Here is a 23,789-nt window from a genome sequence, read left to right as displayed (position 1 = left end):
CTATTCCCATGATATTTCTCATGAACTCAATAAATCTTACAGATCTTACTACATTTCCAAACTATTTGCTTTCTCAACAAAAATGCCAAACTCTTTTCTGTTTCACACATCACTAAGAACGTCAGCCTTCATTAATCTATGTTGGGATTTCATGATATTTTGTAAAATGTGCTAAACTCAGTGCAACAGTTAAAAAAAAAAAAACTATAGAAAACTATTCTTTTGCTGTGATGGTTATTTTTAGATTCTCACTTTCTGCTTTTTTAATTTAATGTAGCTGAATGTTTACTAGCACTAAATCCATCAGATATTGTTTTTCACAATGAGGAATACTTCCTGACGCAAATCCTCAGCCTCACATTCTCCTCAAGGGTTGATAACAATACTAATATGTCATGCAATTTTCCATCCCTTTCTGAAGTCTCCCTCTTCCCTGCCCCCTTTCAGTTCTCACAAAACCCACCCCCTTCTTAATTTCTTATCAGGGTGTCTTAACTGTTTGTTTCCCTGTCTGCAAGGCTTTTGGATAAACTGTGCATGTGGGAGAAGGGAAAGTAGTAGGATTGTACCAGTGACAATGACCCATCCACTGGCTGGTGACATCACTTGACATGACCCATCTCCAGTGACCAAGCTAGATATCTCCACCAGCTTCCTCAGTCCCTTCTCTCAAGAAACCCCGCTTCTCTTATCCTCTTTTCCATCTCCCTCCTGCAGGCCTACCACTCCCTCCACATTTCCAGCCCCTTCCCCAATATCCATCAACTGACTCCAGAGCCTCTATTGCTGTGACAAGGGTGCTCCAGAGCCCTACATCTCCACCTAACTCCTGAGCCTCCATCTCCTCTGCACAGACGAGACCATTTATTGCCCAGGTCTGTACATGAGGGGAGGGGTCATGGAAGAAAAAAGGGGGAAACGATCTGGGGTCCCCAGCTCCAGGGAATCCCCTTTACTTGAGCTAGTACCCTCTTCTCCCCTGATAGCGCACCTTCTCCCCCTTCAAAGCTCCTCTTTATGATAGGGGCTGTGGGATGTAGCCACTCATCAAGAGCAGGAGATGCAGCTGCCTGGTTCTGCGATAGATGGGGAAAACAACACTGGGGGAATAACCACTAGGTAAAGGCTCAAAGAGAGCAGCCGGGAGGAGAGGAGGCTCCTCCCTACCCACCAGGCATCTGGTGCCACTACTGGGGGTCTACTGGGATAGCTCACCCAACTCCCACCCTTCTTGTTACCTATTTAGCATCAAATCCTCATCTCTCCCTCCAGCAATCTCTCTCTCTCCCTCTGAGGGTCACTGGAGTTTTGCTCCTCTACTTCCCTTCTCAGCTGTCTCCTCCCCAGTCCTACAGGAGGCTCTTTATTCCCACTCAATACTGCTGTCCTCTACCCACCTTCAATCACTCCTGATATGCATGTACCAAGTTCCCATGTTTTCCCTCCCTTTGCAGCTATTGTCTCCTGCCTTAGCCAGGCCTCAACTGATTGGAACTGTATTGTTTCGAAAGAGAATTGTGACTTTATTTATGACTGGCACAGTTAAAGAAGCATGCTGCTAAGCCTTTTTACCACAAACCTTCCTATAGTGCTTCCAAAAGCTCTCCCTCAGATTATTATTCTGAAAACAGAGGTCCATCTCTCAACACTGGCAGCTACATTGCCTTTACAAAGTCCAAAGACACAAACCTCTGCCTTTTAAAATAACAATCTCTGTTAAAACATCTCTCTGGCATTGGTGGTATTAGGGAAATATATAGCAAACAAAATATGTCCTCCTTCACCCATCTGCAGCTATCTGACCCTGTACCCTCACCCCAGTTCCATTCCTCCCTCCTTCCCTGACTGTTGACCACTATTCCTGTCACTCATTTTCATCAATATCTTTACACAAGGTGCCTCCGGCCCCACATCATCCCCTTAGTAATGGGAAACCTGGTGTCTGAGTGCACCCCAATGGTGGTTAGTGTCCTCTTCCACACTAATAGCCTCAACTCCTGAGAAGACCCAGACAGTTCTTTGTGCTGCTGTTGAGTCTGTACTACATTGACATCTGAAGCTGTCCCAGAGAGCCCAAGCAGTAAAATTCCACTTCTCATACCTGTCTCCTCAGTGGTTTTTTTTTTTTTTTTAATGATTCTTTTCCCGCTACTTGGGAAATGCTTGTTCCCTAATCAAGGAGGTTAGCCTCTATTTGATTGTCTCCAACCCCACCCCTTCCATTTGTACTCTAGTTCATCCCAACCCCCACACTTTCCTCTGCCCCATGTGCACCTCTATTGGGCACAGCCCTCAAACCAAGCTCTGTTTGAGTAATAATTGCCTTCACCACTAGCCTCATTCCTCTGGCACTGTGAGCCAGTCTCCTCCACCCACTACTTCTTCGGTCCTCTGCATCAGCTGCTATTGCCAGATCTCATGACTCAATTCCCACCACTAAGGGGGGAGGCGGGGAAGGTGAGCAAGGGGCTTTACTTGTGCCCCTGTCCTCTTTCAACACCCCCTGCTTTTGTCACTGCGCCTGTTCTACTATGAAATTTGCTGCAACCACCCTGCCTAATAATGCCCGTTCTTCTACCCCAAGTCCTGTAGCTGCTACTGCAATACAGCTCTTCACCTTCTCCTGGGTCTCCTTCCCCAACCTCTCCAAACTACTAGTCCTCCTGCACCCTCTGTGACCTGGTCACAGGAGCCTTCTGGTTTACTGGTTGCAAGAACTAACCCTGATGTAGTAGGCTTACCAGGGAAGCTCTTCTTCCACTCCCAGACTTGCAATACAAGCCCCTTCTCCACTGCCCTAAACTGTTCTCCAATACCTCTTTCTACCCTCCAACTCTCTTTTTTCTTACATCCTTCTTTTCCCCTCTCCTTGAATGAAAGCCTTATAAAAGACAATTGGACCTTCCCTCAGGTGTCTCTCCTGTAGAGCTGAAGGGCAGCCACAGGCCCTCCTGACTCAGTAACCATCTCGTACCTTTCATCTAAAACTGATGGGATCAGGTACCCAGTCTACCTGTGATAGATTCTGCTAAGGAGAATGAGCTGCTCCTTTGAATAGTTAATTACCTAGGTAACTGAAGAGCAGTCAATTAGCTAAGGGCAACATGGGCCTAATAGAGGGTTATGAGGGCTCAGTCAGCAAATTCTTAGATCCAGGAAGCTCCTAAGGAGATGTATTTCTTATGGGAGCTGGGTAGGGAGCTTGTAAGAAAAGGAAATCTATGAAGGGCACTTCTGAAGGGAAGAGGTTTTGAAAGGGGAAAAAGCTGAGAATGCTAAGTACCTAGGAGAGACCTGACTTGAGCAGAAAGACTTTTTAGCAGGTGGATCAGATTGCAGAGGCAATACATGCTGCTCTGTAAACAAGTTGCAGTAGTTTGACCTAAGTGGGGATCCTGTGTTCAGTAAAGTAACCCTTCATCTGGTGATGGCAAGAGACTTGACTCTGGAAAGGGGTCCCTGGTCAAGAGGACTTTACTAATAAGGAGCTTGGAAGGAGGAGACAAATGGACTCAGGTGTGGTAGACAGACTAAAGATTACTTGCCCCCCTTTTTCCACACTCTTTTCCCACCAGCTAGATACTGGGGTTAAGTCTTGCTTGTGTACCATGTTTGGCCTTTGGCTAAATAAAGTAGATTCATAGAGGGGACACTATTCACTACATAAAAAGTTCATTGAACTTATTGAAAGCTCTTTAGGGGAAACTGAAGTTGTTCCATAGTGGGTGAAGGATAACAGGCTAGCCTTCACACAATGGGTCCCTCCAGGGCTGAGTGCCCTCTGTAACACCAATATCATTAGCTCACTTTAGTTGGAGCGCAGGTTCATATATCTGAATTGTTAATATTGTAACAGGGCCAAGTTTTGCTCTCAAACTGCTTAAAGCCAGTCTGCATCTCTTAATAATTACACAGATCTAATATGTCATAATCATAGCTCCATGGAGGGCTGACAAAATTGTAGAGCTGTATCACACTACCTGCTTCCACTCCATGAGTATCCAATGGCAAGACTGATCTCTTTGCAAGTATTTCAATCGTAGACTTTAGAGATGACAGGCCTATTTGATTATCCAGTGCATTGTCTTCTAGTTCTGGATTGTCTTCAACAGTGTATTCTTTCTCTGATAGGTGTTCAGTTTGAAGTTACTAAAGTCTTCTAAGCAGTGAAGCCTATACCACATTATATTTGGAAAGCTATCCGATTTTGCCAGTGGAGTGACCAAAAAGGGAACTCTGCCTAAAGCTGAGAACTGTCACTTCCACTGCAGGGTTATTTTCTATGGGTGGGATTTTTCAAAAGCTCTTAACACCGCTCTAACTTTACTCCCATTCAAGTTAATGGTAAAGCTACCTTTGCCTTCAGTCGGAGCAGTTAGACCAGTGCTGATCACTCTAGAAAATTCTATTGCACATACATACTTACTAGTGCCTTGTCCAGTATATTTGAAGTGGTCAGTCTTACGCCATTTCCCCAGAGAGACCATTCCAAAGTTAATTAGATTTCACTGGTAGAAGTTTGGCTTGCTACAACACTCAAATTTCCGTCTTCTTCGTTTTTTCCTATTGGTAGCCATTACAAACGTGTAGAAACGGGTGCTATTCTGGAGTACCAACCAAACAAATTTCTTCAAAATCCTTCTGTCCATATTGACCAAGGTGAAATGTCCTCATTTTCATCAGGAAACAACCTTTTAGTGACAATAATGGCACAGATTCATGGCCCTCAGCAAACCTGTAAAATGGAGGTGTTTTGCCACAATAGAAAATACACTCGTTTTTTCTAGTAAAGCATAATCTTTTTCTCATAGGAGAAAAGAGAGGGAGAAAAAAAAAACAACCAAACAAAAACTGCTCACAGTCAAAATTCCTTGTTTTCTACATATGAAAAAAAAATTGTGTCAATTTTGAGGTACAAGTGCTGCAATAATAAAACCCTACTCTCTTTGTTACATTGTGATTTCCTCCCCACTCCCCCATAGATGTGTCAATTGGGAAGGTTTTGTTTTTCAGCGCTTGTCACTTATGTGCAATCTTCAGTAGTCTAACTTAATGTCTTTTTTTTTATTTGTCTTCTCCAGAAATGAATTTCTCTCTTGCAAGAATTCAAGATAGTTTAGTGATGTGGGAGCCAAACAAGCTGACATTCGATTGGATAGTCTGAACATCATGTAAGTTCAATGGGTTTATGTTAGTGATGATAGCATATGAGTTTAGGCTAACGGGTGTGACTGGTTTCACCCAAAGAGCTAATGGTTAGAGATTTAAAAAAAAAAAAAAAAAAAGCATTTGGGTAATAGCAGCACCCAAAATAATATGAGAAATTCTGTCAGATGTCAGGCCTTTCTGTTGCCTTTAGTGTAATTTTGCCTTATACCTTATGGTACACAGTCTCTTCTAGGTGAGATAAGCACAGAGAACACCTTATAAGTGAAAGCCCCAATTTTCCTTTAAAAGGAATTAAATTTAAAAGGTCCATCTGCAAGGTAAACTCTCTTTGGAATCCTCCTTAATTATTCATTTTCTGTCTTCAGACTTAATTGACATCAATGGGAATTGTTTTTCCTCAAGAATCAGGCCCATAGGTAAGCTGTATTAGGGAACACATGGAGGCAGCAAGCCATGAAACTAGCCCTCCTCTTCTGGTCCTCTGTCAGTGCTGCTGACTTGTGTGTCAACTGAAACATGAATGTAAGGCCATAACATACTAGATTCATGGTGATCAGTGGGAATTCTGTCTCTGCTGAGGATGCTGTCTCTTAGCCTGACTCATAAACATTAGTCTTCATCACATGCTACTATGCAATAGATAACCTCAGCTCAGGGAGAATCCATGACAACACAGGCCAGGATTTATGATAATTCATAAAACTAAGCACTAGAGAAAATTATACAGAGCCTGCCTGGCCAAAGTCTAGATAGACCTCGCTATTAATTCTCTTGCCCAAAAATAGCATCATCTTGACCTTTATGTAGCAGGAATGCTACAAACTAAGCTACAGAGCGGCAGCCAGTGATGTAAACTTTGATTAAACTTTTCAGCTCTGAGAAGATCCTAAGTAATATTAATGACCTTCTCAGGTTTAATGTACTAATACACCAGGGAAGGACAAAAGGCCATTTCTTCCAAGTCTGATTGCAATATGCACTAAGCACGGTCAGTCTAGAATAGCAAAATCATCTCTGATATTGCTGTTAGTGGGATTGTAATTCTTGATTTTTTTCCCCCTATATTTGTTGGACATTCCTGACTAGAGCCCTTTTGGTCTGATATAGGTCCAGTGTAAGATTCCAGTGCAAAAAGATTCTGCAAAAAGAGTGTCTGTGAAATTCCATTTGAATTTTGAATAGTGGCTTGGTTCTACTATGTTCATACTCTTGTTTACCTCCCTCCTGCCCCATCAACACTATTCATAAACATTTGTGAGAGCAGGTTTTGTTCACCCAAATACTTGGGAACTGGATGTTTGTCCTGTTTATAATACCCAAATTATCGTGACTGCAAAGGATTTTGTGCATAATCAAAAAGATTCACTGTTGTTTGATAGTTGCTGTTCACTGCTTATAATTCTTTTAGTTATTCTTGTGCTTTAAAAGCTCCAGTGAGAGAGTAGAAACGATACTATGTGACTTAAATGACCAGTTACTATTCCAGAATAGTGAGTAGCCAAATTGTAAAGTTTGTAAACAACCAATATGCTAAAATTTGTTCACAAACACGTTTCAAACAATTATGAGTAGTAAATTAATTAGTACAAGTTGGTCTGTTCACAGATGACTTATGAAAAGAAATATGGGCTAAATTCATTGAAGTTCTTTTGAAACCAGTCATTCAACTATCTGTCTGTGGTATCCAGATTCATCCCTTTAAGTAGGATATTGGCAATATTTATAGTTTTATTCATGATAAATGCAGGATTAGATTGCAGAGGAAAACAAATATTTTCATGAGTCTGATCTGTACATCAAAATGTTTCTGTTCAAAAATGTGTTTAAAAGATCAGTGGTAATGTGGTTTAAGTTCAAAATGTTCATTGTTTTGGAGAGAAAATAGATTTTCAAAACTTAGTTTGTTCACTAAAAATGTCCTTTCCATTTATTTTAAAAGTTAATGTTTTAAAAACTTACTATAGTGCTGATGTCTCAAACCCAATACACTCTCTTGTTCTAGAATGAGTGAAACTGACCATAGAGCAATTTAAAAATAAAAATGAAACTACTGACTACAGGATCTTGGGGTGGAGGGTTGAACAAGAAGCGTCCCAATCCCCTTGCATAGCTGCATGCAGTAGCAGTCCATTCATCCTCTGCCCTCTGGGCTGCACAGGGATTACTTGCTCCTGCTCCCCTTTGAGGAACAGAAGAACAAGAAGGATGCAGAGATAAAGAGGGGCATGCCCCACTTCTGTATCAGAATACACAGCAGAGCCAGGGCACCAGTGGAAGCAAGTGTAATGGTGGAGCACATTGTTCACACCCTATACGCAAAATTTCTGCCTCTGGCGGCACATGTGGATGTACTTGTGGTAGCTGTAATCTAGCTAGTTCAACAAAAATAAATGTGAGGATGCAGAGGCATGGGTTTCAGCACACGCTGACCAGCATGTGTGTATCCAGAGGGGTCAGGCAGGATCGTGCAGTCTAGGCTGAAGCCTGTGTCACTGTGTCCTCATGTTTTTTTTTCGTGAGCTACCTAGAGTACAGCTAATGTGGATACGATACAAACTGCAATGTACAGTAGACAAACTGTAAGTGAAGTTCCCAAAAAATGAACAAGATAATTAAACATACCCCAGTGTTGGGATTTTCAAAATCTTTATTCCCAGCTAAATAAATGTTAAAACTTCCACTGACTTTCGGCAATGGCCTAACCCTCCTACCATTGAGCATTTTAAAAATACTTTCAGTTTTAACAGTTTGGGTGGTGCTAGTGGGAACCCATATAAGGAATATCTTCAAATGGGTTTTTATATTGACAGTGCCATTTAAAATTGAATGCATTGAGAAGTGATGCAGGAGGCTGTAAGAGAAATGGCTTCTAATTAAAAACATCACATTCTGTATCGGCACATGAATCACTACTGTTTTCAATTTTAATATAAAATGGACACAACACAAAGCACAGAAATGAGCAACAATATGTTTAAGGGGACCCATGCAAAAATAATCTCTGTTTACTGAGGTTCCAGCTTGCATGCGAAAATACAATTTAGCTGTGATAATAGAAATTACACTTCAATCAATAGGCTCTTTGCTATTAGTCCATTTTTTTCCCCTTTTCCTCTGAAGAGCCCTTAATAATATGTTAGACAAATCATACTGTTTAAAAAGTCATTTGAAACAGAAGTGCCTTTGAATTCTTGCTTTTCCTCTCTTTTGTTTCTTATTTTCTTTAATTCTCACTTAGACTGAGGTTATATTGGCAGCTGTTACCATATTACCACTGAGTTACAGTTTGCATCCAGCCATCTCAAAGTACTATGTAAACAATTACTCTCCTCGCCCTCCTGAGGTAGATATTATTATTATTTGAGATACTTCCATATCCCTTTGCCTGTAAAGTCAGATTCTTGTCAACCTCAAATCCAGCTGTAAAGATCTCAGTGTGTGTGTGTGATTGCGGGGAGTAAACAAGCTGGATTTGGAATGCTAGAGTAAATCCTGGGGAGATGGAGTAGTGATTAGGTGACGTAGTCATAAATATACGATAAAGAGCATTGGCATTTGATAAATAAATTGTAGCATGCAACTGATTGCACAGGCATGTAGTAAATATATTACAAGTTTCTTCAGTTAATCTAATTGAAACCACCTCCATAAACAGGGTGGATGGGCGTGTATATACACATAGCTGTATCTATATCTATAGAGAGTGAGTGTTCTGAATGGAAGCAGGAACTATGTGAAATGTCATGAGATCTCCAACCAAATATTGCAGAATTAAGTGGTTGGGGTAGTTCAGATAAACACTCCAGTTTCAGACACTTAGCAGAATGCTCACTCTGTATGAGATTTGCCAATGTTTGCAATAATGAACTCCGTATCTGTAGTGTTTGTGCTTCTGAATTCCTGGCTGGGCTTGCCATTAGCTTTGACTTATGCTGTAACTTCTATCAAACACTATAAAGATGAATGTAGCTGTTGTCGCACTAAAGACACTTGAGATTAATCAAACCAGCTATGTGGCTTCAGATGTTCTCACTGTTGCACAAAAAGAACCTGACAATGGATCACTTCCATTTGCTGAAATGTGTCTAAACCAATTTGGACAAGAGAATCATAGAGCTGCCACAAGCTGTCTCAGGGCAATAGTCATAAAATACTTCAAATATCTCCTTGGCTAAGACTCGAAGTAGCTGATCTCAACGTACCAGTAGTTTCTATTTAATCTGCAGCAAACTGTTTCAGTCAGGACACTGAGCTTCAGTTTGAGTGAACCAAGTATCAAAGTAGTCACAAAAGGCATTTTTACGTTGCCTTTACATTCAGAGTTTTTAAGCATGTTGGGCTGAATGAACCACGAAGAAAGAAAGTAGGCCTGGCCAGAAAACAAGAATTCCAATCTCTGGAAAACGTTGTGGTTTGATTATTTGTTTTCATTCCAGTGAGGAATGAAACTCAGACCATTTAAATGGTTTTGGGGGGGGGTGTGTGGAGAAACATAAGGGGACGGGAGGAAGAAAAAGATACGGGGTGGAGGAGGAAAGAGAGACCCACCTATTTCAGAATACCCAATAGCTCCATGGGTAGGCCCTCATCTGGCAAGTGGAAGACCCAGGTTCAGGCAGAGCCTGGGAGTCTCTCATTTCAGGTGAACACCTACCACATAGCTATTATGTGATGGGGTCTCTCCCTCCTGGACCTGAGAACTTTTTATCAGAAGTGACACATTTCCACAAAAAGTTTCAGTTTTGACAAATTGATATTTTCTGACCCCAACAAGCTCTGTTCAAAAATTCCCTACTGGCTCTGGAAAAAACAGGGCAGGGGAGGTAGTTTCTGAAGTCTTAAGATTCTAAACAATCAGACTTCATTTAAAAGTTTGGGTACCTATGTGTCACCTGTTTTATACCCCTCATTCCACTTTAGGTACCTGTTCTGGGGTGTGTACCCCACACAGGCCCTAAAGGAGTTAAAGTGGGCTGAGGCCAATTAACATACCTGGCAGTACGTGCGAGACAGAGAGAGCCAGGTGTAATGGATAACTAAGTCCAGCTGTGGAAAGGCTAGGTAGTGGTTATAAAGCCACAAAATCTGTAGCAGAAAGGGGGCTGCACAGAGAAAAAGAGAGTGTGTGTGCACGCGTTAGAGTAAGTCAGTCTGTCTGCAGTCATTATCGGGGGGCAGAGTAGTGCACCTGAGAGACATCAAAGAGTATGAGGGAGCAAATCTTTGATGCCGGCTACAGGGTCCCTGGGCTGGAACCTACAGAAGAGGGTGGGCCTGGGTTCCCCTACCAGCCACCAAGGAAGGGGAGAGGAAACCGTCTGAAAAGGTATAAAGATAATGGAACCCAGAGACTGATAGAAGACTTCCTGTAAGGTTATTGAACTATAGCTGGGTTGGACTCTGTTACGCCAGAAGGGGTGGACTAACGTGTGACCTGGCTGAAGGGTCAAGCTGTGGGAAGAGAGATCACAGCAGTGACAGAACAGCCATCAGTAGAGGAAGCTATATGAGGATACAGCTGCTATGCTGTGCCTGGCCATGAGGAGGCTCTCCTGCAGTGAGTGGATCCCTCTACGCTACCAAAATGGTAGTGTGACTATATCAGGTAGGTCAATGCCAAATATAGGAACTAAACCTAGGAATCCTGTTTTGGTGCTCTGCAGGATTGATGCTCTACAAATGCCTGATTTTCACACAGGCGTCAGAAGCTCTCCAAGACCTTTTAAAAAAAAATACAACACTTGTACAGTTGAAAATATGGTATAGACCATACAGGCTGGCCACAGCAAAATACACATTTTGTCCAATAGAGAGTGCAGGTAGTCTTTTCTGCTTGTTTTGAGGGTGATTTTTGTGCCTGTCTTTCATTGTAGGAAGTTCAGTCACAAACTGAAATGAATCTTAGATTAATAAAGCAACTTGCCTAGGACCAGATGTTCATCTTGTGTAAACCAGCGTAGTTGCAATCACTTCCATGGAACTATGGCAGTTTATATCAGTTGAGGATCTGGTCCTAAACATTGCTACTTTTTTGTGGGGAATCTTGCTGGGAATTATGAGAAAAACTCTCTGCTTGGTTTACTATATGCAGGTGTCTTCAAGTGGTGTATCATCTTAATGCTATGAGGCATAGTACTAGCTTTGTTGTCTGTGCTATAAGTTAGGTCCTGCTAAGGTTCATCACAATGAACTTGTGTGAAAAGCACTGTCCAAATCTGAGTGCTCACTTCACCTGTGTGAATGGAAGCAGAGGGATAGCTGAATAAAGAAGTTGCTGTCTAAGAACAGTCCTGCACTGCTGGAGGCCATCCCTGAGAGCAGAAGAAAGAGAAGGCTGTTCCTCATTGGTCTGCCATTCACTGCTGCACTCCCTGGGTAATGTGCTCGAGGGCTGTGGGTGGTGTAGTGGATTCATATTTGATGTAAGTTTGTGGTTGGTTCCAGAGTCTGCATATCTTATGTTCCCCTATCCAGTGCTTGCTCCTCAGTATTACACGGTTGTTAGGACACTGACTGGACTGAGTCAGTGGCTCCGGGTTCTACTCTCAAATCTTTCACTGACTCATTGTATGACCTTGGATAAATCAGTGTGTCTTTGTTTCCAAGTCCATAAAAGTAATTTGGTAATAACCAGTATGAGACATACAGATGAGAGAAGTGATATGTAAGTGTTAACAATTATAATTTACTTTATGATTATTGGACAGAATGGTAAGGAGGGGAAAATGTCTTGTTTAAAAACAAAACGCAAACTCTTCCCGCTTCCCCACTCGCTATAATACATTCAAAGTTATCTATCACCTTATCATGTTTGCACTTTCATGTCTCAAATTAAAGCATTCAGCTAGTATAGGCTAGAAGGAGTCAAAAATATAAACAGCAGGTCTGGATTTCCTACACAAACAGATGCCCTTATTAGCTGCCAAGTCAGGAGAGCTGTGCCTTTGCAAGTGTGTCCACATAGTGTTGTGAACGGAAAGCGACATGGAGGGCAGACATAGACAAACTTGTTTCTGGCTATACCATATTTATTATTAACTCATTTAATTCCCAGTGTCCACATAACTCCTCGGGCATCTAAAAACACAGTGCAAGATAGCTTTGGGTGATATACTTGATTGCTCCTGACATGAGGTCTTCCTCCTCTACAAACTGCCACAGAGTTTGGACATGATTCTTCTGTTTTGCTTTACAGTCTTGTCACCTGATATCTGAATCATTCACAATGTGCAATGTCCTTTAATTTCAGTAGACATAACCAAGAGGCTCATAAACATACATACATAAAGCACCTGAGAGAGTTCATCTAGTCAAGTTTATATGGTGGGTTGTAGTAGTTTAAGATGCTAGTTGGTACAACCCCAACTGGAGGGTGCTGCATTTGCACTGTTTAGATGAAGAAGACAGTTTGGTGTTCCAACTGTGATGTTTTGTTTTACTTAAAAAAATAAATACATGAAAAATAGAATCTTGAAAATTATTATGGATTTTTAAAAATGCTTAACTGTGTTTTTTAGTGTCTTAGCCCCTGAGCCTGATGGCATTTTCTTTGTTACGGGGAGCATGTGCTCACAGCTGACATGAAACATTTCATATTATAATGTATTCATCAAACAGCAGTGGGCTTGGCACTTTTCAAACAATTGAGACCTTATGGTTCCTACCCAAGGGTCTTACAATCTTATGTCATGGTCTGTTTGATTCTGTCCAAATTGCCCAAGTGGCTGTTATCAACATTGGAGCAGAAGAAGTAACTGCTGTCAGGTGGAGTAAGCAATGTTCTGTGTCCGTTCATATATCCTCTCAGACCACAGGATATAATGTTTTGGGGTCTGATTCCTCTAGCATCTTCTTGAGATCACATATCAGTTCATAGTATAAAGTGCTGCCATTAAGTCAAATGGGGTCATTACAGAACAGTGTTCTGCTTAAAGGTCTAAGGTTGGGGAAGGCTGCTTCCTGAACCTTCTGACTGCTGCAGACAGCCAATGCATCAGCCCATCCTCATGCTCAGTTCTCTGGGCAAAAGAGAGCTGTGTAGCTGCCCTGAGCATTTGCTCGTGTGCAGTGTTTGAGGAACAACCTCAAATCTAATGTTCATGTTTGGCTCATCTGTAAAGTGCCTTATCATGTAAACAACATTCTAAGGTGCTGAACACTTTGAAAAGGATTATACATGAGCTCAGCTAAATGCAGTCTTAAAAAGAGAGAGTCTTCATCTTACCTTTTTAAAAACATGGTAGCAAGTGAACATCATTGACTGTGAGGAGTTCAGGCTGCTTTGCAGATAAAAAAGGGCAACCTGTGCAAAAAGCCTCATTTACCGGTTGAACAACAAAAGTAGAGTTCTGGAATAGCAAGTGACTGAGAACCCAAGGGAACTGTAACCATCATAAGTTTAGGGTAGGAAGCCCGTGAAATAGGACAATGCAAGATCAATGGAGATATTTCTGGGTAAGAATTAAGATTATACGATCAATATTTTGGCAAACTATCACTGTAGCTCATTCAAAAAACACATACACCAGAAAAATGATATGACCAGATGATGGATTAATGGACAGGAGCATGCCTGGTATGATTGTCCCCTATGTTGGAGGTACAGAACTAGAACCATTTAAAGGGGACTTCTAAACATACTCTGAGCTGACAAATAAGACAGTGAGAAAGTGGAGAATAATTTGCATGGAAATACAGCACAAACAACATTGTAAGAGTCGGGCTCTGGGCTCTCCGAGTGAGGCTTGTAGAGTGGGGCTCTTTTACCCAGGAGACAGGACATTGCTTTTCAAAATTAGAAGTTGATGAGGTAGGGCACGACTGGCATTTTCTTCCCATGCTCAAGTTTGTTGGTACAAGACTTTTTCACAGGAGGAAGAGTCTTGGTTTTTTTGGGTTTTGTTTTGTTTTGAAAGTAGTGGCCTGATCTTCATAGGGCTGAAGCCAGGCCTGATCTTCATAGGAGACAAGAAAGGCAAGTGCAGTCATTCTGGCTTTCTTGAGTGTCCCGCCACCCCACCCACAGGGGTTTCATTGCTAGGATTTTATATGGTTTCTGAATGAAATAGAGTGGACATTTTTAGTGGAGAAGATAAACATTCCAGGAAACTTTCCTGGCATTTTTTTGTCATGAATAATGTCAGTTCCAAGAGAGGTTACTGAAAACTAGAAAACCTGACCTGCAAAGTAGGAAACTGGGGTCCGGATAGGATTTTACACATAATTGTTTTACTTTTGAAAAATATAAATATAAGAAAAGAGAGAGGGATTCAAAGGCATGCTGTTTTAATTGAATTTTTTTTAGTGTTTATTTTTAGGAAATATTTGGTTAATTTCTATTATTTTTTTTTCTTTTTTTTGGAAAGAAGAAAGTGTTGGTTTTTTTTTTTTTGTTTGTTTAAATCTATGGTTATGATTTTCCTCCTTGAATTATATAATAAAAATTGGCCTTCCAAAGGCTTGCACTCCCAGATTTCTTCAAGCATTTTTTAACATTACAAACAAAATATAAGATATTACCGGTGTATGTTTTCTTAAAAAAACAAACAAACAAACAAAAAAAACCCAACAACCCTCATGTGTTTGCTTTACCTGGAATTTCAAGGAAAAGGTTGGATCAGTTCAAACTGAATTTCTGAAATGAACAAGGAATGAATGGAAGGTAAATGGCTACTGAAGTTTTAAAAATTATCAATGAGCTTAAGAATTGGAAGAGTTCCTAAACTGATAATCACAGGGAAGGAAACCAGCCAATTGAAATAACTTTAGGAAAGCAGGAGACTTGCTGGGGCCACAGTCATTCTCTGGTTTTACAAAGTTCTTATTGTTATCCATGACACTTGACCATGATGCTGGGTTTCACTTACTCTCCATTGATTAGGCTATTGGTATAAATGCAATAGGGAGGGCAGTATATTTAGTGGTAAGAACAGGAGCCGAGAGTTAGAATTTTTTTCCTATACTACTTGTACTAATGACTTGCTGTGTGACCATTTAACCTCTACTGTTCCTTGTTTTATCCTTTTATAACATGGAAATAGTCATATAAATGTTGCAGAGCTGTTGTGAGGAAAGGTTTGTAAAATGCTTAGATTTCCTTAGATGAAAGGTGCTATAGCAGGGATCGGCAACCTTTGGCATGTGGCCTGTCAGGGAAATCCACTGGCAGGCCGGGACGGTTTGTTTACCTGCTGCCTCCGCAGGTTCGGCTGATCGCAGTTCCCACTAGCCGCGGTTCGCTTTTCCAGGCCAATGGGGGCTGCGGGAAGTGGCGTGGGCCGAGGGATGTGCTGGCCAGAGAAGCATTTTACAGTGGTCCTTTTGGACTTTGTAACCCCAGAATGGGTGGACTAGATGGAGCTCTGATCAGAGGCCCAAGTTACTAGGAGAGACTATCATAGAGCGAGCAGAAGGGGACAATCAATGCCATGAGACACCTTTCCAAATCTAAACACAAGGAGGTGCAGTAGCAGTGAATGAGAACCCTGTAACAGGGCCCCATAAGACTGATATGGTGACTTCTTGTAAGGTTTTAGCCTGCATACAGGAACTCTTATTATATTTTTTTCTGAAATGCTTTTACCTTAAGAATAAATTTGCTTACTTAGAAAGAGCTGTGTGGTAACTGATAACTGCTGGCAATACACTGGTCATGTGCTCTTGGTGAGAAAATAAACTACAGGCAGAGTGGCTTGCTGGGGATATTGCAATGTAAGGCAGGGAACTGTACCACCTTAAAACCCTTGGTCAGGAAGTAGAGAGGTACAGGTGTCTACTCAAGAGAGGTGACAGCTCGGAGCTGGAAACCTTCAGTTGTTCCTTTGAGGGGCCATGAAGCAGGAATACAGGTGCAGTTATCCTGAAACTGTGACAACTAGAGCATGCAACCTAGTTACAATATTCATGAATTAAGACACTTTCCCTGCAGTGAATATTAGCCAACATTTTACACCTGGAATGGTGCCAGCAATGATGAGACATATATGTATGGTATGTTACAGTAACTCGTTAGCAAATGGTGTTAATAACAAGCCTATTACCTTTGCAAGTACTCAGTCACCTTTACAGCATGTCAACCAGTGACACGATTTTAAAATAAACCGTTTCTAACAGTGGAAAAACGGCTTGACATGCTGTCAATATGCTGTGCACAAAACATTCTGAAACAAGAAGGGAAAGGAGCATGTTCCATTCTAGAGATGGGTTAATACAGCAAATAGTATTCACAGGAACAGCAGCTGATGGCAGGACTCAGGAGAATATTTTGTCAGTTTGCTAATTGTGTGCTTGTTTGTTTTTTTTGGTACTTAAAGGTTTAGTATTTGTGAGGAAAATATTGGCAATTATTTTTTGCATCTAGTCTCCAGTTAGCATTTAATACCTCAGTGTGAATAGTTGCTCACAAATTCTGTATTTGCTGATTTTTATATTTATAGCTATTTATCATATGTTTAATCTAGTGAGCAGGAGATTTAAGATACTTGAAAACAAACAACTCTTCAGTAGTTCAGTTCCCCGAGTGGTACAAAATGGTTTCAGATATAAACATCACAAGCTTATTGTACCAGCAGCTCAGAGACTGTATCCAGCATTGTTCTATGGGATACATAACTGGACCCACAGAAACGCCTTTATTTATTTTTGTGCATGAAGAAATGTGTAAAAGGATAATTAGGGATCTAATTAACTGATATGCATGTACAAATGTCCATTTACGCACGCAAAGGCTAGACTATGCATGACCAAGTACTAGGATTCAGAGATAAATTATTTCTTGGCCCTGCCATAGATTTCATTATGGCCTTGTGAAAATCCCTTAACCACATCATTACTCAGTTTCCTCAAATGTAAAATGGGGATGATATTTACCTCAAAGTGGGGCTGTTGGGACACATTCATGAATGTTTTTCGATGCTTGGGGAGCATCAGAAGGAAAGTGTTATGGAAGCACAAAATGGTGTGGTGCTGTTAGGGAAGTGTTATAGATACTACTACAAGTAGCTGTCATTTTAGGGGTGTGCATGCCCCCTGCTGGCTCTTGTTTGGATATTTTTGGTACCGGTGCCCACAGAGTCTTGCACCCTAATCTTCCTCATGCTCTAATACAAGGACATATAGGGGAAAGCTGACCACTGCTCCAGTTCCTTCTCAACTACCTGCAGCTAGAGGTGGAGTTTTCCAACCGCCATTAGCGTCAAGCATAGCTAGCTTACTTATTTTTATCTTTTTTATTTTATTTTATTTCAATTTAATTTTATTTATTGTTTTATTAATTCCTTGCACATAGTATGTGTGCTCTGGGGACTTGAGAGACAAAGGCATCCTTGAGCAAAGGTTCCCCATTCTTTGCAAACAACTCTTATCTCAAACCTGAGAAATTCACTATATTAAATAAATTGTTTATAGGGTATTTGTCCATAAAGAGTAACATGTAAGGTCTCTATTGAAAGCTTGCAGCTTACTGATGTTCATAATCATGGCATGCTGTGTATATGGGTAGTATTTAACTATATGTTAATGTAACTATCATAGAATCATAGAATCATAGAATATCAGGGTTGGAAGGGACCCCAGAAGGTCATCTAGTCCAACCCCCTGCTCAAAGCAGGACCAATTCCCAGTTAAATAATCCCAGCCAGGGCTTTGTCAAGCCTGACCTTAAAAACCTCTAAGGAAGGAGATTCTACCACCTCCCTAGGTAACGCATTCCAGTGTTTCACTACCCTCTTAGTGAAAAAGTTTTTCCTAATATCCAATCTAAACCTCCCCCACTGCAACTTGAGACCATTACTCCTCGTTCTGTCATCTGCTACCATTGAGAACAGTCTAGAGCCATCCTCTTTGGAACCCCCTTTCAGGTAGTTGAAAGCAGCTATCAAATCCCCCCTCATTCTTCTCTTCTGCAGGCTAAACAATCCCAGCTCCCTCAGCCTCTCCTCATAACTCATGTGTTCCAGTCCCCTAATCATTTTTGTTGCCCTTCGCTGGACTCTCTCCAATTTATCCACATCCTTCTTGAAGTGTGGGGCCCAAAACTGGACACAGTACTGCAGATGAGGCCTCACCAATGTCGAATAGAGGGGAACGATCACGTCCCTCGATCTGCTCGCTATGCCCCTACTTATACATCCCAAAATGCCATTGGCCTTCTTGGCAACAAGGGCACACTGCTGACTCATATCCAGCTTCTCGTCCACTGTCACCCCTAGGTCCTTTTCCGCAGAACTGCTGCCTAGCCATTCGGTCCCTAGTCTGTAGCTGTGCATTGGGTTCTTCCGTCCTAAGTGCAGGACCCTGCACTTATCCTTATTGAACCTCATCAGATTCCTTTTGGCCCAATCTTCCAATTTGTCTAGGTCCTTCTGTATCCTATCCCTCCCCTCCAGCGTATCTACCACTCCTCCCAGTTTAGTATCATCCGCAAATTTGCTGAGAGTGCAATCCACACCATCCTCCAGATCATTTATGAAGATATTGAATAAAACCGGCCCCAGGACCGACCCTTGGGGCACTCCACTTGATACCGGCTGCCAACTAGACATGGAGCCATTGATCACTACCCGTTGAGCCCGACAATCTAGCCAGCTTTCTACCCACCTTATAGTGCATTCATCCAGCCCATACTTCCTTAACTTGGTGACAAGAATACTATGGGAGACCGTGTCAAAAGCTTTGCTAAAGTCAAGAAACAATACATCCACTGCTTTCCCTTCATCCACAGAACCAGTAATCTCATCATAAAAGGCGATTAGATTAGTCAGGCGTGACCTTCCCTTGGTGAATCCATGCTGGCTGTTCCTGATCACTTTCCTCTCATGCAAGTGCTTCAGGATTGATTCTTTGAGGACCTGCTCCATGATTTTTCCAGGGACTGAGGTGAGGCTGACTGGCCTGTAGTTCCCAGGATCTTCCTTCTTCCCTTTTTTAAAGATTGGCACTACATTAGCCTTTTTCCAGTCATCCGGGACTTCCCCGGTTCGCCACGAGTTTTCAAAGATAATGGCCAGTGGCTCTGCAATCACAGCCGCCAATTCCTTCAGCACTCTCGGATGCAACTCGTCCGGCCCCATGGACTTGTGCACGTCCAGCTTTTCTAAATAGTCCCTAACCGCCTCTATCTCCACAGAGGGCTGGCCATCTCTTCCGCATTTTGTGATGCCCAGCGCAGCAGTCTGAGAGCTGACCTTGTTAGTGAGAACAGAGGCAAAAAAAGCATTGAGTACATTAGCTTTTTCCACATCCTCTGTCACTAGGTTGCCTCCCTCATTCAGTAAGGGGCCCACACATTCCTTGGCTTTCTTCTTGTTGCCAACATACCTGAAGAAACCCTTCTTGTTACTCTTGACATCTCTGGCTAGCTGCAGCTCCAGGTGCGATTTGGCCCTCCTGATAACATTCCTACATGCCCGAGCAATATTTTTATACTCTTCCCTGGTCATATGTCCAACCTTCCACTTCTTGTAAGCTTCTTTTTTATGTTTAAGATCCGCTAGGATTTCACCATTAAGCCAAGCTGGTCGCCTGCCATATTTACTATTCTTTCGACTCATCGGGATGGTTTGTCCCTGTAACCTCAACAGGGATTCCTTGAAATACAGCCAGCTCTCAACTATATTGAAATGTATGCCCTTGTCATCTAAATGTTAAAAGGAGTCACCTAGGAGTGATATTACTTGATGATGGCCTATTCATACAGGGGAGAGTTGCCACTCATCCCTCGTTAGCTGGTAATGTAATGCAAGACTCAATTGTCTACCTTTGCCCCATCACAGAACAGTCAATGGAAGATCATAAAAGACAACTGCAAACAACTGAAACCACTTGGAGGTTAAAAAAAAAAAGAAACATAATCCATAGTCTGTTATAAAGACAAGAGACTGATTCAGATTATCATAGTGGAGAAAGACACTCTTTATCCATTCATTGAGGAGACATGTTGTGGAACGGTGGTGTGTTTTCCTAAACATTTGGATCCTGGCTCCTGTGAAGTCAGCCAGCTCTGCAACAAACTGAACTCTTGACTGAAAACTATTTTAAGGAAAGGTAACTTGATAAATGTAGGCCCTAGCTTGTATCTTTGACAGGTTTCAGAGTAACAGCCGTGTTAGTCTGTATTCGCAAAAAGAAAAGGAGGACTTGTGGCACCTTAGAGACAAACCAATTTATTTGAGCATGAGCTTTCGTGAGCTACAGCTCACTTTGAAGTGAGCTGTAGCTCACGAAAGCTCATGCTCAAATAAATTGGTTAGTTTCTAAGGTGCCACAAGTACTCCTTTTCAGTTTGTATCTTGTGATTTTTGTTTTATGTTATAGCTATTTGTTCACATCACTCTCTGTTTCTAATGGAGTTTTTCATAATCATTTTTTTTTGTTTTATTGTAAGTGCTCTCAAGTGATTTAATTGGGGATGGGTCCTGCTTTTGAGCAGGGGGTTGGACTAGATGACCTCCTGAGGTCCCTTCCAACCCTGATATTCTATGATTCTAAGTGTGGTGTATTATACAGGAGTGGTGACTTCAGGTTAAACCAGGATACGCTGTTCCTCTGGGAGCAGGGAATCCATAATTTCTATGAGTAGCTTCTGTCAGAGCTAGATATCAGAGAGGAGTACTTCAAAGAAACTTGGGAACTGGGGTGTACCTTGGGTTAACTTGTAAAGCAAAAATCAGGGCTGACATCGCCAGTGGCAGAATGATTGATTGAGTGGCTGTCAGGCTGGTGATATTAAGGAGCCACCACAAACTAGACTCCATCTAAATGGAAGCAGGAAATAATAAGGTGACTCTCACTCCAGCGTACCCTGAGAACTGTCAAAGGGGACAGCGGTCCCTCCCACTTTTTTGTTTTTGTGTTTGTGACTCCCTCACATCTGACCTGGGCTGCTTCTCTTTGCCTGTGGCCTTCTGTCTTCGGGGGTATGGCCCAAACTCCAGACTTCAAGTCCTGCCAAATCTGAAGTAGTTCTTTTTCCCACAGAGTTGGACATTCCAGCTGCTTCTGCTCTCTTGGAGAGTACCACATTCTATCTAAGTGCAAAGATTGCATTGGCTTTAAGAGCAGATCCAGGAAGCTGAGGAAAGGCTCAAATTCCTTCTTATGGAATGTTGTTGTTTTGAAACCTGCTACCACTTTGTAGCCCAATTTCTTCCCCTATTTCCTCCACCCTGGTACGTCACCCTCCGTCTACCCGTGTGCCTGGGCAACTTCCATTTCTCCAGCTTCATTGAGGAGAAACCTGGGGTCACCTTCAGACATTCTGAAATCTTCTAAGAAGAACAGAACAGATCCCACAATAGAAGGACTAAGAAGAGGTAGAAGTTGCCCCCCAACCAAATCTGGTACAAGTACTGGCAAGGCTTCTGCCTCTTCTGATACTGAGATCTCTGTACTGGCAAAGGCAGCCTCCAGTGTGCTGCACACTGAGGTTTCTCAACAAAAGCCCCCTTCTGCACCAACTTTGGTACCCGCCTCGGAGTCCTCCAAATGCAGGAATTCCTCAGAGAAACCACATGCAACCCTGACCCCGGCACCTACTTCTTCAGGTTATGGTAGAAGGAGCCCCACTATGTTTGCCGGGGAGTTCTGTACCCCCCGCCCCCTGCAAAGATCACCACCACAGATGTCTCCTTAGCAGGCAGGGTAGCTCACCTTCGGAACCTCAGAGTACAAGGCACATGGGGTCTCAGTAGTTTCCTCTTTAAATCAATCTACTTGAGCTCAGAACAGTTCACTAAATATGCAGCCACTTTCTACCCAAGATCAAGGGTAACACAGGCAGAGTCCCATAAGACAACAAAGCAACTGCCAAGGAGGAGCAAGATTCAAATCCTTGTGTGCAAAGGCAATAAAACTTTGGAACTGGAGCATAACCTACTGAATCAACATCTTGGCAGTATGTCTACCAGGTCTGGAAAACACTGTAGCAGACACAGTGAGCAAACATTTCTGTCTGGATCATGAATTAGAGCTGAGTGATCCTATTCTATGGAAGATTTTTCTCACTTTGGGCTTCCCTGGGATAGACCTTTTTGTGACATCGTCCAACACAAAATATTGTTGTTTTAAGTGTGAGGAGAAGACATGGTTGCAACTCTTCAGGAGATGCCTTCCTTGTTTCCTTGGCCTCAAACTCTGGTATATGCATATTCAGTGGGGTCCTGCAGGGATCAGTTCTGGGTCTGGTTCTCCAATATCTTCATCAATGATTTAGATAATGGCATAGAGAGTACACTTATAAAGTTTGTGGATGATACTAAGCTGGGAGGGGTTGCAAGTGCTTTGGAGAATAGGATTAAAATTGAAAACGATCTGGACAAAGTGGAGAAATGGTCAGAAGGAAATAGGATGAAATTCAGTAAGGACAATCAGTTGCACACATACAAAATGGTAAATGACTGCATAGGAAGGAGTACTGCAGAAAGGGATCTGGGGGTTATAGTGGATCACAAGCTAAATATGAGTCAACAGTGTAATGTGGTTGCAAAAAAAGCAAACATTCTGGGATGGATTAGCAGGAGTATTGTAAGCAAGACACGAGAAGTAATTCTTCTGCTCTGCTCCGTGCTGATTAGGCCTCAACTGGAGTATTGTGTCCAGTTTTGAGTACCACATTTCAGGAAAGATGTGGACAAATTGGAGAAAGTCTAGAGAAGAGCAACAAAAATCATTAAATGGCTAGAAAACATGACCTGTGAAGGAAGATTGAAAAAATTGGGTTTGTTTAGTCTGGAAAAGAGAAGACTGAATGGGGACATAAGTTTTCAAATACATAAAAGGCTGTTACAAGGAGGAGGGATAAGACTTGTTCTTAACCTCTGAGGATAGGACAAGAAGGAATGGACTTAAATTTCAGCAAAGGAGGTTTAGGTTGGACATTATGAAAAATTTCCTGTCAGGGTGGTTAAGCACTGGAATAAATGGCCTAGGGAGATTGTCTAACCTACTCTTAAAAATCTCCAATGATGGAGATTTTACAATCATTTATCAGGAATGGTCTAGATAATAGTCCTGCCATGAGTGCAGGGGACTGGACTAGATCAGTGGTTCTCAAGGCTGGTCTGCTGCTTGTTCAGGGAAAGCCCCTGGTGCCCCAGACCAGTTTGTTTACCTGCCGTGGTTCACTGCTCCGGGCAAATAGGGGCTGCGGGAAGCGGCGCGGGCCAAGGGACGTGGTGACCACCCTTCCCGCAGCCCCCATTGGGCTAGAGCGGTGAACCACGGCCAGTGGGAGCCGCAATCGGACGAACCTGTGGATGCGGCAGGTAAACAAACCGGTCCGGCGTGCCAGGGGCTTTCCCTAAACAAGCGACAGACTGGCTTTGAGAACCACTGGACTATATGACCTCTTGATGTGCCTTCCAGTCCTATGATTATATAATAGAACATGAAATATAAGTCAAAATGGGAACAAAATAGTTTGATCAACCTGAAATGTTTTTCATTTTGTTTCCTGGGAGATTGTTGGAAAAAAAAAATCTTTGTTCTGTGGGGAAATCAAAATGGTGGAGTTTCCTGCAAAATAGAAAATCAAGTATTCTCCAGTTATTAATCTTGTGATTTGCTAATCTTAAATCTAAAGATTAAAAAATAAATTTGTTTGATGTCCTAAAACAGCAGCTGAA

At 42.1% G+C, this 23,789-nt stretch overlaps 1 protein-coding gene across 9 annotated transcripts in view; it reads left to right on the top strand.

Moving 5' to 3' along the window:
* The window catches only part of LRRC4C (leucine rich repeat containing 4C), an 846,136-nt gene that overhangs the window by 356,130 nt on the left and 466,217 nt on the right, over positions 1–23,789 (top strand). For 7 of the 9 annotated variants that reach the window (XM_073348026.1, XM_073348035.1, XM_073348025.1 and 4 more), the window contains one exon: positions 5,082–5,171. The exons of the other annotated variants lie outside the window; for them this stretch is intronic. The gene's annotated coding sequence lies outside the window, so the exon portion shown is untranslated. The remainder of the gene's footprint in view (positions 1–5,081; positions 5,172–23,789) is intronic. 9 annotated transcript variants of the gene reach the window in all.

The sequence above is a fragment of the Lepidochelys kempii genome, chromosome 6, assembly GCF_965140265.1.
Source record: "Lepidochelys kempii isolate rLepKem1 chromosome 6, rLepKem1.hap2, whole genome shotgun sequence".
In the NCBI taxonomy this organism is placed as follows: Eukaryota; Metazoa; Chordata; order Testudines; family Cheloniidae; genus Lepidochelys; species Lepidochelys kempii.
The sequence above is the reverse complement of the archived record's forward strand: the minus strand, read 5'-3'. Positions and strand labels throughout refer to the sequence as shown.